The sequence below is a fragment of the Mustela lutreola genome, chromosome 17, assembly GCF_030435805.1.
Source record: "Mustela lutreola isolate mMusLut2 chromosome 17, mMusLut2.pri, whole genome shotgun sequence".
Lineage (NCBI taxonomy): Eukaryota > Metazoa > Chordata > Mammalia > Carnivora > Mustelidae > Mustela > Mustela lutreola.
Window position 1 is genome coordinate 2,767,629 of NC_081306.1, and position 14,220 is coordinate 2,781,848.

Genomic DNA, 14,220 nt, shown 5'->3' on the forward strand with positions numbered 1-14,220 from the left:
GTGGGACCGGGTGGGTGAGGGTCCGACTGAGCCGGCAGCAGAGCGCTCTGGAAGGCAGGCCTTGTTAGGAGGAGCGGGATGTTGTGACATCAGAAGGCTTTCCTTTCCCTCCCCCACCGGAAGTACGAGGGGGTTTTACCCTCGCATCTTCACTGCCAGAACTAGGTTGGGCTCCCGGAGGTGAAACCGCCTCCTGCCCCTATGTCGGGCCCCCAGTCTTTGACTCCGCGGGTCCCCGCTGAGCCGCTGTCAGCCACAGTGCCGGTTCCCCTCCCCGCGCCGTTCCCAGCCGAGTTCGCTGCCTGTGGTTCCTCCTTGGCGAGCCCTGATCCCCAGTATCTGTCTCTCCAGTTTTAGGGGTGGCTGCTCGTCTTCTTGTGACTTTCTCTGCAGGATTTAGATCCCACAGAAGAGCTGTGGGTTTTTCAGTTCGCTCATCTTTTCACTTGTGGTTGGGGTTGAGGGACAATCTCTAAGCTCCTCAGGTACCCAACCAGAAATTGAAGTCCATATTGCTTATTTTAAAAAGGAAAAAAAAAAAAAAATAGCATGAGTGGCCAGTATTTACACATTAAATGATTCCACTTTAAAGAAAAAGCCCTCTAGATTTCTGGCTTCTCCGGCGCGCACGGACAACACAGACCTTCATTTCTGCAGAAGCTTGCCTGCCTCGCACGTGCTCATCTTGGTGGAGCTCGAGTTCTGCGGTTCTCCGGGATGTCGTCTCAGCACGCATCATCCCGTCACTTTTCTTACTGTAGCCCTAGAGTCCCTGGAGTTTGTGACCGTGACTTGGGATTTGAGGGTTCTCCCAGCCCTGCCACCCCGCTGACCCCGCCTGGGTGTGTTGTTCTGTACTGGCGTCGGATGGACTCCTGGCTCCAGACTGCGTTCTGACGGACGTAGCACACCGTCTCTCTAGCCCATACCTGCTCTCTTTGGTCTCACTTGCTGAGCTAAAAACATCAGACCGTGCTTCTCCAGCTCATCTCGCCCTGGTGTCTGGGCATATCAGAAGGTTCTCACGTCAGGACATCTCTATGCTTCTTGCCCTTTACCTGTTCCTGTCTCTCTCCTGCAGCGGTGGCTGGAGTCTACCAATGACATATCGAGTGTCCCTGTAACTGCTGTGACCTGTGGGCTTCCTACCCCTGTGAACCTCTAACCTGCACAGCTCCAGCCACTTAGCCCCCAGCAGCAGCCTCTGCCCCTCGGTGACTCGGAGCTTGAAGCAGGCCGCGCTCAGAGAATTATTAGGAGCTCTTGGCAAAAAGCTCTGGGCCCCAGGGGGATAATCTCAACAGGACATCATAGCACAGAGACTGCCTGTCACTCTGGAGTCAGTGGCTTCCCTTGCATGTACTTTTTGGGAACAGTCGGAGCACCTCACTGAAAGCTGATGAAAACAAGGAGTGATAAGTTGAGTGAGTGCGGCATTTCCTCCCGATGGAGTACAGGAGCACGAGACCCCTAGCGCACTCAGACAGAGAGGGATGAAGGGGCCGGGCAGCCCCTCCCCTTCTTTCCCATCACGTAAGGCAGAAACCATAGCTGCTGGCCAGAGGGTGGTGGCTAAACAGGGCAGGGCTGTGAGAGGGCTGGGGAGGGGTTTCATCATTGCTGGCTAGCGCCAGGTTTTGAGTAAGGAGGACAGTCACTGATCACCACTTCTTCCCCTCCGTGTCATTCCTTTCTCGGGAATCTTCCTGCGTGAGTGGCAACCCTACCCAGCTCTAGTGCACACTGAGAAGAAAATGGTAAGGGCCTATGTTACCGGAGTTCAGGTTGTCCCGACTTCAGGTATGGCTTGATTCAGGTGCTCACATGAGAGTCACAAGATCTTTCCTCCTTTCTGTTTCTGGGGTGGATTCATTTTCAGAGTCCGTCTCGGCATGATGACAACATGGCTTAATCCTCACACCCGTCCCCGTTCAAGTCCAGTGCAAAAAAGTGTGTCTGCAATACTAGGTTGATGTGTGGAGTGTTAATCACAGAATGGCAATATTTCAAAGTAACAGCGGGGCTGTTTGTACTTCATCTTTTACTGCATTTTTATGAGGAGCAATATATTTTCTGACTTTCCTCCCCGATGCTCTAACAGAGAGAGAGAGAGAGAATCTCCTCCTGTCACCTCATCCAGATTCCACTTTGATTAGCCCGGCCCTGGGCACGGGCCAGCCTCTGAACTGCTGCTGTAGTTGGGGGGTCTGGTTGGGCTACATGATCCGCCCCGGAGTCGGGCGTGAGTCCCACCGGGAGGGGAGAATATCCCCTTGTGGTTTTCCACTCCCCCCACCTCTGCCCCCCCAAAACCCCTCTTTCCCTCCTTCAGGACGTCCGTGATTTGTCTTGGTTGGGTGGGTGTCTGTAGCAGAACCCCATAGACGGGGGAGCTTATAAACAACGGAGACTGACTTCTCACAGTGCCGGAAGTGAGGAAGCCCAAGATCCACGTGCTGTCAGGTTTGGTGTCTGGGGAGGACCTTCTTCCTGATTCGTACGCGGCTCTTTTCTCCCTCTGTCTTCACAGAGCAGAGGGGGCAAGGGAGCCTTCTGGAGTCTCTTTCATGAGGGCACTAATCTCATTCGCGAGGGCTCCACCTTTCTGACCTAATCGCCTCCCAAAGGCCTCACCTCCCGGCACCCGTTACTTTGGGGCTTAGGATTTCAACGTACACACTTGCGGGAGACGCAGACTTCCATCTGCGCCCGCGGCCCCTCGCTCGGGAAAGTCAGCGGGTGATTGTCACGCGCTGTTGTAATGAGCCGCTTGCAGCGCTGGACCCCGATTCTCTTTTGACACCCTCTCCACGATCCAAGAGTTTGTCTCTTTTTCTTTCACTCGCCCTCTTTTGCACCCCGCATTACAGATCTGTTGCTGTTGCCCCGGGTTTAAGTCCCAGCCCTGGTAGCGGGAAGACGCTGCGCTGGGAGGGGCCACGGCCCACATCACAAGGGTGCTCAGTGTTGCCCCGGAGCGCTCTCCCGAGCCCTAGAGCTGCCCGGTGAGGTCATTAAAAACCCAGGCTCTTTGTACGTTTTTCCCTCAACATCTGTAGCTCATTAGCTCACAGGTTGCTGTAGCCATGGGTGTCCTCGTGCGCTTAAGGCAGGGACCGTGATGAGTACCACCACCACCAGCATCTCTTTCCGGGTATCTGCCATTTTACCAGGAGAGCCGCCCGCTCCCCCCCCAACTCACCCTGCACAACCTTCCCCACCCCGCAAAGCTTTGTTTGCTCCTGCAGTTCATCTCAGACCTTTTCTTTGAGACATAGAGTGATGGGGCCAACGGAGGCCAGAACTTTCTATTCAGATGTGTCTCGGTTGCTATGCACATCTGTGTGCTCCAGACGGAGCCCAGCATCCCCCTCACGTGGGCTCTCCAGGGCTCTCCACCTCCGAGGAGGACACACGTGAGCCACTGGCACAAACTAGGACCTAGATTCGAGCTTCGAGTCCTCCTTCCTCAGCCTGCCCTTGCTGGGGGGGATGCGATCATCTTTGCAGTTGTTCACGCGCTCTGGGTGTTAAGCTGTCTTTCTCTACTCTTTGCACTTCTTCCTATAGGTCTGGGGCTCCCTTGGCTTTCTGGGTCCAGGCGGAGCACCTTCCTCCGCCCTGTGAGTCTGGGGCTGAGCCAGAGGGGGATGGGAGGGTCAGAGTGCCTGTTCTGGGCCAAGGTCGTCAGGGCTTCTGGGGATCTGCCACGAGAAGGGTGGACCCCTTCAGTCGGGGCCCCAAACACACACACAAGGGGTTGCCTGAGCCAGCCTAGAGGTTGGAGCCGGTGTAGACAACCTGTGCCCACCCCAACCCTGCCCCGGCCTGGATCAGCTGGGCTGCCGTCATCCTGCTGACCGCTGAGCAGGACAGTGAGCTCGTTTTGCCATAAGCTGTTGAGTGTCACGTGGTTTGTTGCAGGGCATTGTTATAGGGCACAGGACCAGTAGTTCACTACCGCACACCTGACAATCCAGCCCTCAAAACCTCTTATATTCATGCTCCGTCTGCTTCCCTCCCCCGGGTCTGTGCCGTCTGACTGCGGAGATCTGACCACGATACCGTCTTACCCACCCTGTCGGGATGATGTCCCCGTCCTTCAGGAGAGACGGACACAAGGGGGCGGCTACTCGGTCGGTGAGCGCGTGTTTCAGAAAGGAAGCCCGTCGGGTGCCGTGGGGCTGGGGCGCGCAGCCGGAGGCGTGCACTAGCTTTTCGGTGGGAGTTCCGGCGGGCCTTACTGGGCGAGCGGAACTGCAGCAGAGGGACGGGGGACAGATAGGTTCGGCCCGGTGAGGCGGGGAGGCAGGAGTGCGTCAGGAATGAGGAGGAGTCGGCGTGAGGATCCCGAGGGCAGGGAGGGAGGGACAGTGTGAGAGAGGAGACTGTGAGGGCGCCAGGAAAGTCCTAGGCACAGGGACATGCGGAGGACTGGGTCATACAACGCAGAGTGGGTCCTTCCTTGGGGATCCTCTGTGGTTTTAGCTCTGTAATCACACTTCCCTCTCTGCATCGCTGCTATGCCTGGGACCGGGGCCTCGTTTCTAGACTGTGAGCAGCTCCAAGAGACGGATGGGGGTGGCCATGACCTCTGCAACCCCCCTGGCTCAGGCACCTTGGAAGGAAGGAGCAGCAGCAAAGAATTAACATTCCACAGGCACCATCTTTGCTCCAGGCCCTGGGTTGGCCGTTGTATCTGGCAAGAGGGCAGAACTTTGGAGTGGGGGTGGGGCTGGGTGAGGCCAGGAGAGGGCCCATCACTTCCTTTTCTCTGTACCCCAAGGCCGGGATCCAGCCTGCAAACCAGTGCATACAGATTAGATCTGGGCAAGAACCATTCTACTGTGGAGAATGAGGGATGTCAGAGGCTTCACTGTGTTTTCAGAAATTCCCTGGAAGGGCATTTCTTCCTCTGGCACCCTAAGTAGCACACTCAGTTCTCTTCGGAACAGAGATGGTTAACTGTAATTGTGCCTGGAGGCAGGGTCCCGTGAAGGGGGCGGTGTCCTGTAGAGCTCTTTCCTGTCCCTTTCTAGGTATCTTCAGACTCCCTGAAAATAATCTGTCTACAAGTGCCCAGTCATTGGTTTGGAGATCTTGCCAAGTCCAAGGTAAATGAGGAACATCAGGAACCCCCTGAAGCCCAGCTAAACTGGGGAGAACTGCCTCACCTCATTTGCAAAATGGGGCTTAAGCACCATGACTTTGTAGGGCTGCTTGAGGAAGCCAGATGCCACGTGCTTCGTGTTCAATAATGGACGGAGGTCTTTTCTGTGTGCTAATGACCGCTCTTGTGGATAAGGGGCAGATCCTCAGCCTTGATCTGTGATGGTCTTCCCTTCAGATTTCTGCTTTTAGAGGAGGGAGAGAAGAAAAGGGAGATACCAGGTGCGCTATGAGATCATTTTAATTTCCCCCCCCCAGAGGGGGAGAGAGAGAACAGAACGTCTGTTTCCACCTCTACGCCGCTGCACTGTGATACAGACTTGCAGAGATATTCATGTTGTGATTTATTCAATTCTTTTTCTCCATTGATTTTAATTAAGTTCCCGAGCTGTCTCCAAGCCCAGGGAGCGGGAACAAAACATGAAACACTGAGAGCCAAATGCCTTTCTTCTGCAATTGAGTTTTCCCAAGTCCTTAAAGTGCTTCACAGGAGAGCGCGAAAGTGGAATCCAGGGGCTGAGCTGTTTCCTCTGCTCCGTCAGTCCCCAAATAATAAACATAAAAATTAAAATCCAGTTAAGAAAAATCACAGAAGTCATTGCAGCTTGGCGGCCAATGGGGGCTTTGATCAGATCTTTTGATGCAATTTCACAGTTTCGGGGGGAATTCGCTGAGCTGGCGTGGAGGTCAGCACAGGGAGGAAGGTTTCTACCCAGCAGGCACAGCGCGGGGAACACAGGACCTGCCCCTCCCAAACCAATTTCATCTGTGATCGAAGTTCAATGTCAAGCTTATTAAGAGAAGTACCATAGTGGCATCTGGTCCGGTCACTTGGGCTCCCCCTTGGGCCAGTCCGCACCAGACCCCCCCCCCCAGCAGGCTCCTCAGGGATCCGGAAGGCCAGTGAGGTCCCCAAACTAGTCTCCTGGAACCCTAGGGCCGGAGGTGGGTCACTCAGCAGTATCTAACAGCCTGGCGGCCAGCCACGAGGCCACACTGCCCCTTGTAGAAATAGGAAGGTTGAAAACACAGATGCTCATGGGACCAGCCTGTGACCGAATAAGAGAAATAACCCAGATGCGGACTTTAGCAAAATGGCGACCCCAGCCCGGTTTGAAAGTGGACAGTCCTGGACACCTGTTATCATGTGGGATTTATGGCCTTGGGGATGTCAGGTGTTCTGAATCTTCTAGAAGCCAGAAGCTAGGATACCTTTAGGCTTAACAAAAACAATAACCCCAAATCCTATATTTAAATCTTGGTTACCAACTGGAGGAATTGAAAGCACTCTGCAGGTCAGACAGAATACATCTGTGGGCTGGGTTTTAGCACTGGACACCAGTTGGTGACACTGGACATGCTGGTGAAGAGGGAACGTTCTGGATTAATCCAGGCATGGCCACCTCCCAGCTTTTTGTGGGCTTGGCTTGTGTTGGATTTCTGAGTGGCCCGTTATAAGATGGTGTGGGAGGCATGGACCGCACACAGTGTGGAGTCGGGTGCACAGTTCGTTGGCCTCACCATCAGCACCGTCGTGATATTCTGATTTTGTGATAAGACATAGATATTTGGGCTTCATCCTGTTCCTGGTGCTAGCTCTTAAAACTCTTGGAATTTTCCTGTGATGAGAGAAAGTCTTTGTTATGTTAACGAAGAGGCTTTTGGAAAGCACCCAGGGATGGGGCGGCTTGGAGATGTTAGTCCCACTCCCTGAAGTTTGAGGGGGGCGGAGAGGAGCTAGAGGTAGACTCAATCCCGGACGGCCAGTGAGCCGATCGAGCCGCCTCTGTGATAAAGCCCCACAGAACCTCCAAAGGACGGTTCCGAGCTTCCCGGCAGGTAAACACAGGAGGTTCTCAGGGCCCACGTGGTGAGGGCATGGGAGCCTCTGAGCCCCTTCCCGCATCCGTTGGCCTGTGCACTGCTACCCTCCGGGTGTTACCGCGCTGTAGGCTCTTATAATACCCTGGGGATAGAGTAAGAACGTTTCTCCGAGTTCTGTGAGCACTTCAGCAAATACACTAAACCCAAGGAGGGGGTGGTTGGAACCTCCCATCTGTGGCTGGTCAGGCACAGGTGACAAGGGGGACTTGCCGCTGGCATCTGAAGGGGTTGCAGTCTTGGGGGTCGGGGCCCTTCCCCTGTGGAATCGGACGTTCTCTGCAGAGTCAGATGGCGTCAGAATGGACTTGCGTCACAGCCGCCCCGCTGGGGCTGGAGCATGCCCGAGTGGAGAGAGCCCCGCACCGGAACCGGGCACAGGGCCTTAATCATCACCTCACCTGGTTTTTCCACTCTTCCCAGCAGGCTCAGCGGGTCCCATGGGGTATCTTCCCGGACCTTCATTCAAGAGGGAGATGAAGCTGCCACGGCACCGCTCTTACTTTAACCAAGAAATTGCCCATCAGATCCTCTGTAAGAGAACTAGGCAGCCCGAGCCAAAATCCCCAAGGGGAAGATCCAGCGGGCGCACTGCCCGTGAGCTGCCCTGGACTCCCTGCGCTGTGCACAGCCTGGGGGCCCGGGTGCTGGGTGGTGGTGGGTCATCAGACAACACCTGACGCCCTCTTGACGCAGTTTAATGACAGCGACTCTGTGGCATGACACGCTTCAGCACCACGCAGCACCCTGGTGGCATGGGGAGGACCCACACAGTGGAGGCCGCTGCACGGAGGAGGTGGGGTCGGTGGACGCTGAGCAGAGGTCTGACTGTCCGTCCGGCAACTGGGCTGGAGGGCGGCCCGGGAGGGGCGTCCGTGGTGGTTTTGCTCCAAGCCCAGATGCCAGGAGTCTTGACTGAAGCTGTTGAGTGACCCTGCTTTCCCTCCAGGCCTCTGGACCTGGAGGGCAGAGGGACCGGGTGCTGGCAGGACTGAGCTTGCCTAGAACCAAGGCAGAGCGGAACAGCATGAGGAACGGCCCCCAGGCCACCTCCTGGGCTGTTTGCTTTTTGAGTCACCTCTGCCATGCACAAAGGGAAGTCCGTGAGACTCACAGTCATGGAAGTGAGGCTGAGCCGACCGTTTGGAGGCCTCTGAGCCCGGCCCTCATCTCTGCCCTGTGTTCTCTTACTTTTCCGGGACGCTCCAAGATGGAGGCACATCTCTGATGCACCCTGCCTGTTCTGGTTCTTTCTAGGTCAAGGCAACCGTGGCACACCACGGTCTGCTCCCATCAGCCTTGGTTTTTCTCCCCTTCTTCCCAGAAACAAGACCCCCCCCCCCCAACCCCGCCTACTGACTCAATTTCCCAGCCTCCCTTGCAGCAAGGTGTGGTGGTCCCAGTGGAGTGTGCATGGGGGCTGTGGGGGCAACTTCCTCTTCATCTGCTTCCTGAAGCTGCTGGTCTGGAGGTTCTCCTCTTCCGTCTTCCCCCAGCGGTGGAAGGTGGAGCTGGATGGCAGGTCTCACCACAAGGTGAGGAGATGCTGGGACCACAGATGGAAAGAAGCCAGACCTTGCAGGAATTTATGGAATTAATTTTCCTACAAACCGGGATTATTCACCTTGGAATGACCATGTGGATGCAGAATTCCTGCCTTCTTTGGGACCTCCTTGATAAAGGCAGGTTAGTCTGGTCCTCTGACCAGCAGCAGCCTCCGCATCACCTGGGAGTGTGTTAGAAATGCAAGGTCAGTGGGAGAATGGATAAAAAAAAGACGTACATATCCCCAGTGGATATTATTCAGCTTTCAAAAGCAGCAAAGGGTGCCCTTTGTGACAACATGGCCAGTCTTTGAGGTCATTATGCTAATGAAGTCAGCCAGCCAGATAAAGACAGATAGTGTGTGATCTCACTCACAGGTAGAATCTAAACAAGCTGGAGTTCTAGAAACAGAAGAAGACTGATGGTTGCCAGAGGCTGGGGTTTGGGGACCGGGAGGAGGTGGTCAGAGGGTACGCACTCCGCACTCCGGTGATAAGACGGGTCAGGCGCAGCGCCTAGCGGATGCGGCATGGGGACTGTAGCTGGGAATACTGTATTCTAGGAAGTCACCAAGGGACTAGATCTTAAATGTTCTCACCACGCACACGAAATAGCCGTGTGAGGTCACAGATGAGGTAAACTGCTCTCACCGTGTTTATCATGTCAGCAGCGTAAATGAACCTCAGAGCATCATGTCAGACATCTTGAAGTCCCAGTGTTCTGTGTCCCATAGATTTCAGTAAAGCTGGGGAGAAAGCAACACGTTAAGAAAAGAAATGCAGTTTCTACTGGTAGTCTGGGGGCGGGGTCCAGCAATCTGTTTCTGGTTCAAAATAGTACTTCTAAAGCCACATCCCGTTGTAAGAAGTAATACAGAGAAATCCTTTGTAAGCTTCCCCACCCCCGTCCTGACCCCAGTAACACTTGGCAAACTGCGGAATAAAATCGGAGCAGGAAGACTGGCATCGATACAAGCTGCTGATCTTCCTCAGAGTTCTCCAGCCGTGTGTGTAGGTCGTACGGATGTGGTTCAGTACAACCTTATCACGTGTGTAGGTTTGGGAATCTATCACCCAAGTCAAGATCCTGAACAGCTCCTATACCAAAGGATTCTTGGGTTACCTTTTAAGAACCACACCCCCCCACCCCAAAGCAACCCCCCCCCCCGCCGTCTTTACGGAGCTGTAATTGACATATAACACATATGTTATGTGTTGATCTGATACACCCCTACGTTGCCGGCACACATCTGTCCCGTCACACAGTTACCGTTTCTTTCTTGTGCTGAGAACATTACCAGCACTCCATTTTTAACAAGTTCTCCCCTTGATTCCTGTGTGCTAGAATCTGAAAGACAGGGATGCCTTGTCCTATAAAGAATTCTCATTCCAAGGTTTTTGCCCCAGCCCTGGGCCAGGCACGGAGCTGACACATTCGTGTGTGTCATCGGTTCTGGTCTTCAGAGCACCGTCGGGGGAAGGTCCCCACTATGACTCTCCTCTCTTACGGGAGGGAAGTCAGTCCCCGTACGGACAGGGGAGGTAATGGCAAACAAGAAGGACATAATCATTGCACAATTCGTGATAGGCCGTCACCATTCGAATTCAGGTCTGTCTGCAGCAACCGGGTTCTTTCTACTCATCTACACTGCATTTCCAGTCCCGGCACAGAAACGCCCAGAGTCTACCTAGGAGCCACCGCCTCAGGGGGGTAGTTTGCATACCGGAGGCCTGCCTGGAGTCGGCTATCTCAGGGTCTCTGCCCTTGGGGCATGCCTTCCTTTGAGCATTTATTTCTTCACTATTCCTGATCAGATTCGAATCCACTAAGCTGTTACATTGTGGTGCTCCTGTAAATGGCCGGGCACAGAGAAAGAACCCAACGAAGACCTGGTCATAGTTTGTTAGAGCCCGAATGCCCTAAAGCATTTTAGAAATTCTTCCGACTTGAGCAGCAACTTTTGTAAGTGGAAAGTGGCAGGCCCAGGGAGGGAGGTCCTTGGGGTGCAGGGCTCTCGGGGATCTGGTTTTCAGTGAGATGACCAGGTCCTGGGGGCCACGTGGTCAGCGCTGGCCTCTGGGACCTCCAGGTAGTGTTTTGGCTTCATTCGAAGCTACAACCAAGGGCTGGAATTGAATCATGTCGGTACTGAAGGACATGGTCAAGTCAAACCATGGGAAGCTTAACCCTTTAAGAGGACCTCCATGTTTAGTTCATGTCTGTCAGCTTCTATTTTATCCTATGGGGAAGAGGCAGAGGACCTCTCAGGAGGACAGGAAAGGTAAGTTCTGTCATAGGATGGAAGGGACTTGACACATGGGGCTCCTTCCACTGACCGAGAACTTTCCACGTACCAGGCATTGAGTTAAGCAGTAGTTTTACATTGTCTCAGTTCTTCTCGAACCTTCCACGTACTAGGCATGGAGTTACGCAATCATTACACATGTCTCGGTTCTTTTCTCTGACCATGACAACAGCTGTCCGAGGCAGCAGTGCTTAGCATCTCCAGTTCACATTTTGGGATATGATGGCGGGGAGGGGTGGGCAAGGTGCTTGAGCCAAATTCCCCGTTCGTGGTTTGGGCTCCATGTCCTGCCCCCTGTGCCATGCTACCCTAAGGCAGGCAAGCCATTGACTCTCCAGGCTGCCTAAGAGGGGTCGTTTCCTGCAAATCAATACTATTTGCATATTTGACAGATGCTTGGAAATCACGGAGAAGAGTGTCTGCTGTCCCACACCATCCTGCCCCTTCTCCAAACAGCTGTCCTTTTCCAATATCTTAGGATGCTGTGACGCCTCCTCTGCTCCCATTCAGCAGGTAAGTTAATGGGGCCCAGAGAGGGCAGGTGATACGGCCCAGCTCACACAGCCCGGGGCCGTTGCAGCCTGGCTCTGCACCTGGGTTGGTAAGACTCAAGCCCAGAGCCTTCCTGTGACCACACGGTGCCTCTCCTTGTTAGAAACACAATGTAGTTAAGCGCTCTGGGCTTGCTGGCCTTGGTATGTACTTGGTACCACAATCTACCCAAGACGTCGTCCAATACGAACCAGTGACAGGGACACCGCCCTCGCAGCAGGGGCGGGATCCTGTTGGTCGGACGCCATCAGCACCGTGACATACACTGTACCATGACGGTCTCCCCCGTAAGACGGACTGACAGCAACACTAAAGGGAAGACAAAGGGCTCTATCCTCTTCGTTACGTAACACGCCTGTTGTACACCCGTGCCCGCCCGCGCCCGTCAGGGCCTAGAGGATGCCCGACAGGGCCAGCGCGCTGAGAGGAGGCGCGTCGGAGGGTTTCCGAGGGACCCTTACAAACCTGCTCGTCCGTACGGTGCTCCACGGTTTATAAAGCGTTTTACCATTCATTTGCTTGTCTGAGCCTTGTAACACCCCCGTGATGGGAGAGAGATCGCGACCACCGCCACCACCCGCGTTTCACAGGTGGGGAGATGGGAGTGAGCAGTTGGCCCTGAGTGACGCCCCCTGGGACGAGCGGAAGCCGCACTTGACCCCAGATCTCCTGACTTCCTGTCCCCTGACATCTTTATGCTACCGCTGTCTCTTGCTGCGCCTTCATTCATCACTCACTCCTTCATGGATCCATTTTACATGTCCTAATGAGCACCTGTCTCGGGCCAGCACTGTGCTGGGCGCTGGGAAGAAATCGCACTGGAGACCACCTATGCCCGCTGCTCTCTCAGAAGAGCCGGGGACTCCCCCGCTGCCTTGTCTCCCTGGGAACACTGGGCAAAGTCTGAAGACATTTTTTGGTTGTCACAATTAAGAGGATACAACTTGCTATCTAGGGAACAGGGGCCGGGGACACTGCCCAGCAATCTATAATGCACGGGACAGCCCCACAACAAAGCTATCCATCCCCAAATGTCAATAGTGCAGAAGGTAAGAACCCCTGGCCTAGAGCCAATTGAAGAAGACAGAATTAATCAAATTATCTTCCCATTAAGGCTCTGGTTACAGAGAATCAGGGAATGTAAAGCAGCAGCAGCTAATGCTGGCGCCCACAGGCCAGGCTCTGCTCCAAGGGCCTTGTACCTCTGTTAACCCCTTTGGTCCATAAAACAGGGCTCGTGGGATTGTTTGTAGAGGGGTACACTGAGGCTCAGAGAGCTTAAGTACCTTGCCCGGAGTCACACAGCCAGAGGAGGGACTGGGATTCAAAACCAGGCTGCTTGACGCCAGCTTCTATGCCTTTGACCTCTGTGCCCCCTTTGCGAGAGTATGAACTTGCCTGATTTGGGGCTTGAGGGAAGCTTTGTGGGGGAGGGGAGGCATGATGGGAGATCTAAGAAAGTGGGGGATGGAGGGACAGCATTCCAGCCAGAGGGAACAGCATGTGCAAAGACCGTGTGGCAAGAGCAGAGAGCGGAGGTGGAGAAGAAGCTGGAGGGTCCGGCGGGACCCTAAACTGGGTTCACAGGGATGTAGACTCTGAAAGGCCGGCGCTAGCTGCCGTGTGCAGGGAGGACCTGGGTTAGAAGCGGGAGGGAGACATGGCACCGAGTGCCAGCAGGCGGCCGGGAATGCGGAGAACCAGCTGTGAGGCCTGTTCCGGAGACGGAACGGTCAGGCTGTGAGGACGAATCTGACTGGGTGTTGGGGCACCGTGAGCCTGACCTGCTCATGAAGTAATCCAAAGGTTTGCACAACCCCAGAGTCTGCTGGGAGCGCTGCTAGCCTCGCACCCCCTCACCCCCACCCCAATTTGAACTTGCAAAGCCATGTCCCTGCTCATGGTCCTGGCTGCAGAGGCCAGGAGCCACAGTGACACCGCTCTGCTTGCTGACAGCCCTCTGCGCTCCCCCATGCCTGTAACCCACAGATAATTAACATCAGCTGGCTGTCACGGCACCCTGGCTGCTCCCAGGATGGGGGTTAGGCACGCTGGTCGATGAGCAGCCCAGAGATCTGTCAGACCCAGGAAAGGGCGCGTCACCTGCCCAGTCAATGGAGAGTGCCAGGAATTTTAGCACAAGCCTGTCTGCTTCTGTCCGCACTGACAGTCTCCATCCCCTGGGAGGCAGACGCTCAAGGTCACACCTGCAGGTCTGGGAGCGCAGGCTGGACAGAAGCGGAGGGACCTGGAGGGGAGTTGGCTCCTGACAGGTGTGGACACAGCCCCTCCTTCTTCCCCTACACCAGCCATGGCTGCCGGGGGTCCTGTTGCAGACTGGCTGCTGTGCTCAAAATCCCAAGGGAAGCGCGTTTGCACGAGACCGAGCACTTTCTGCAGCCCCGAAAACACTTGTAGCTTGGCAAACACTTCATTCCTTGCCGAGTCTCTCTGCCTTTTCTGGGCAGTCCCTTCTGCTCACTTGCACTCCCCCCGTACCCACACTCACGAGCACGCCATCCACGAGGTTAAACTCATTGTTTCATGCTCCCTCTTCCCAGATGCTGGCATCTGCCCTCCAGGTTCCAACAGCATCGTTGGATCAACCTCCAGGATGTTCCTGCATTCAGTCATTCCTTTGCCCCATCAGCACTGGGCTCCCACAAGCACCTCTCCTGCCAGGGAGGAGCTGACCCGCAGACAGACGCCCTTTGTCCTGTGCACAGTGTGCAGCACTCAGGCAGGAGGGTGCCGTGCTGACGGATGAC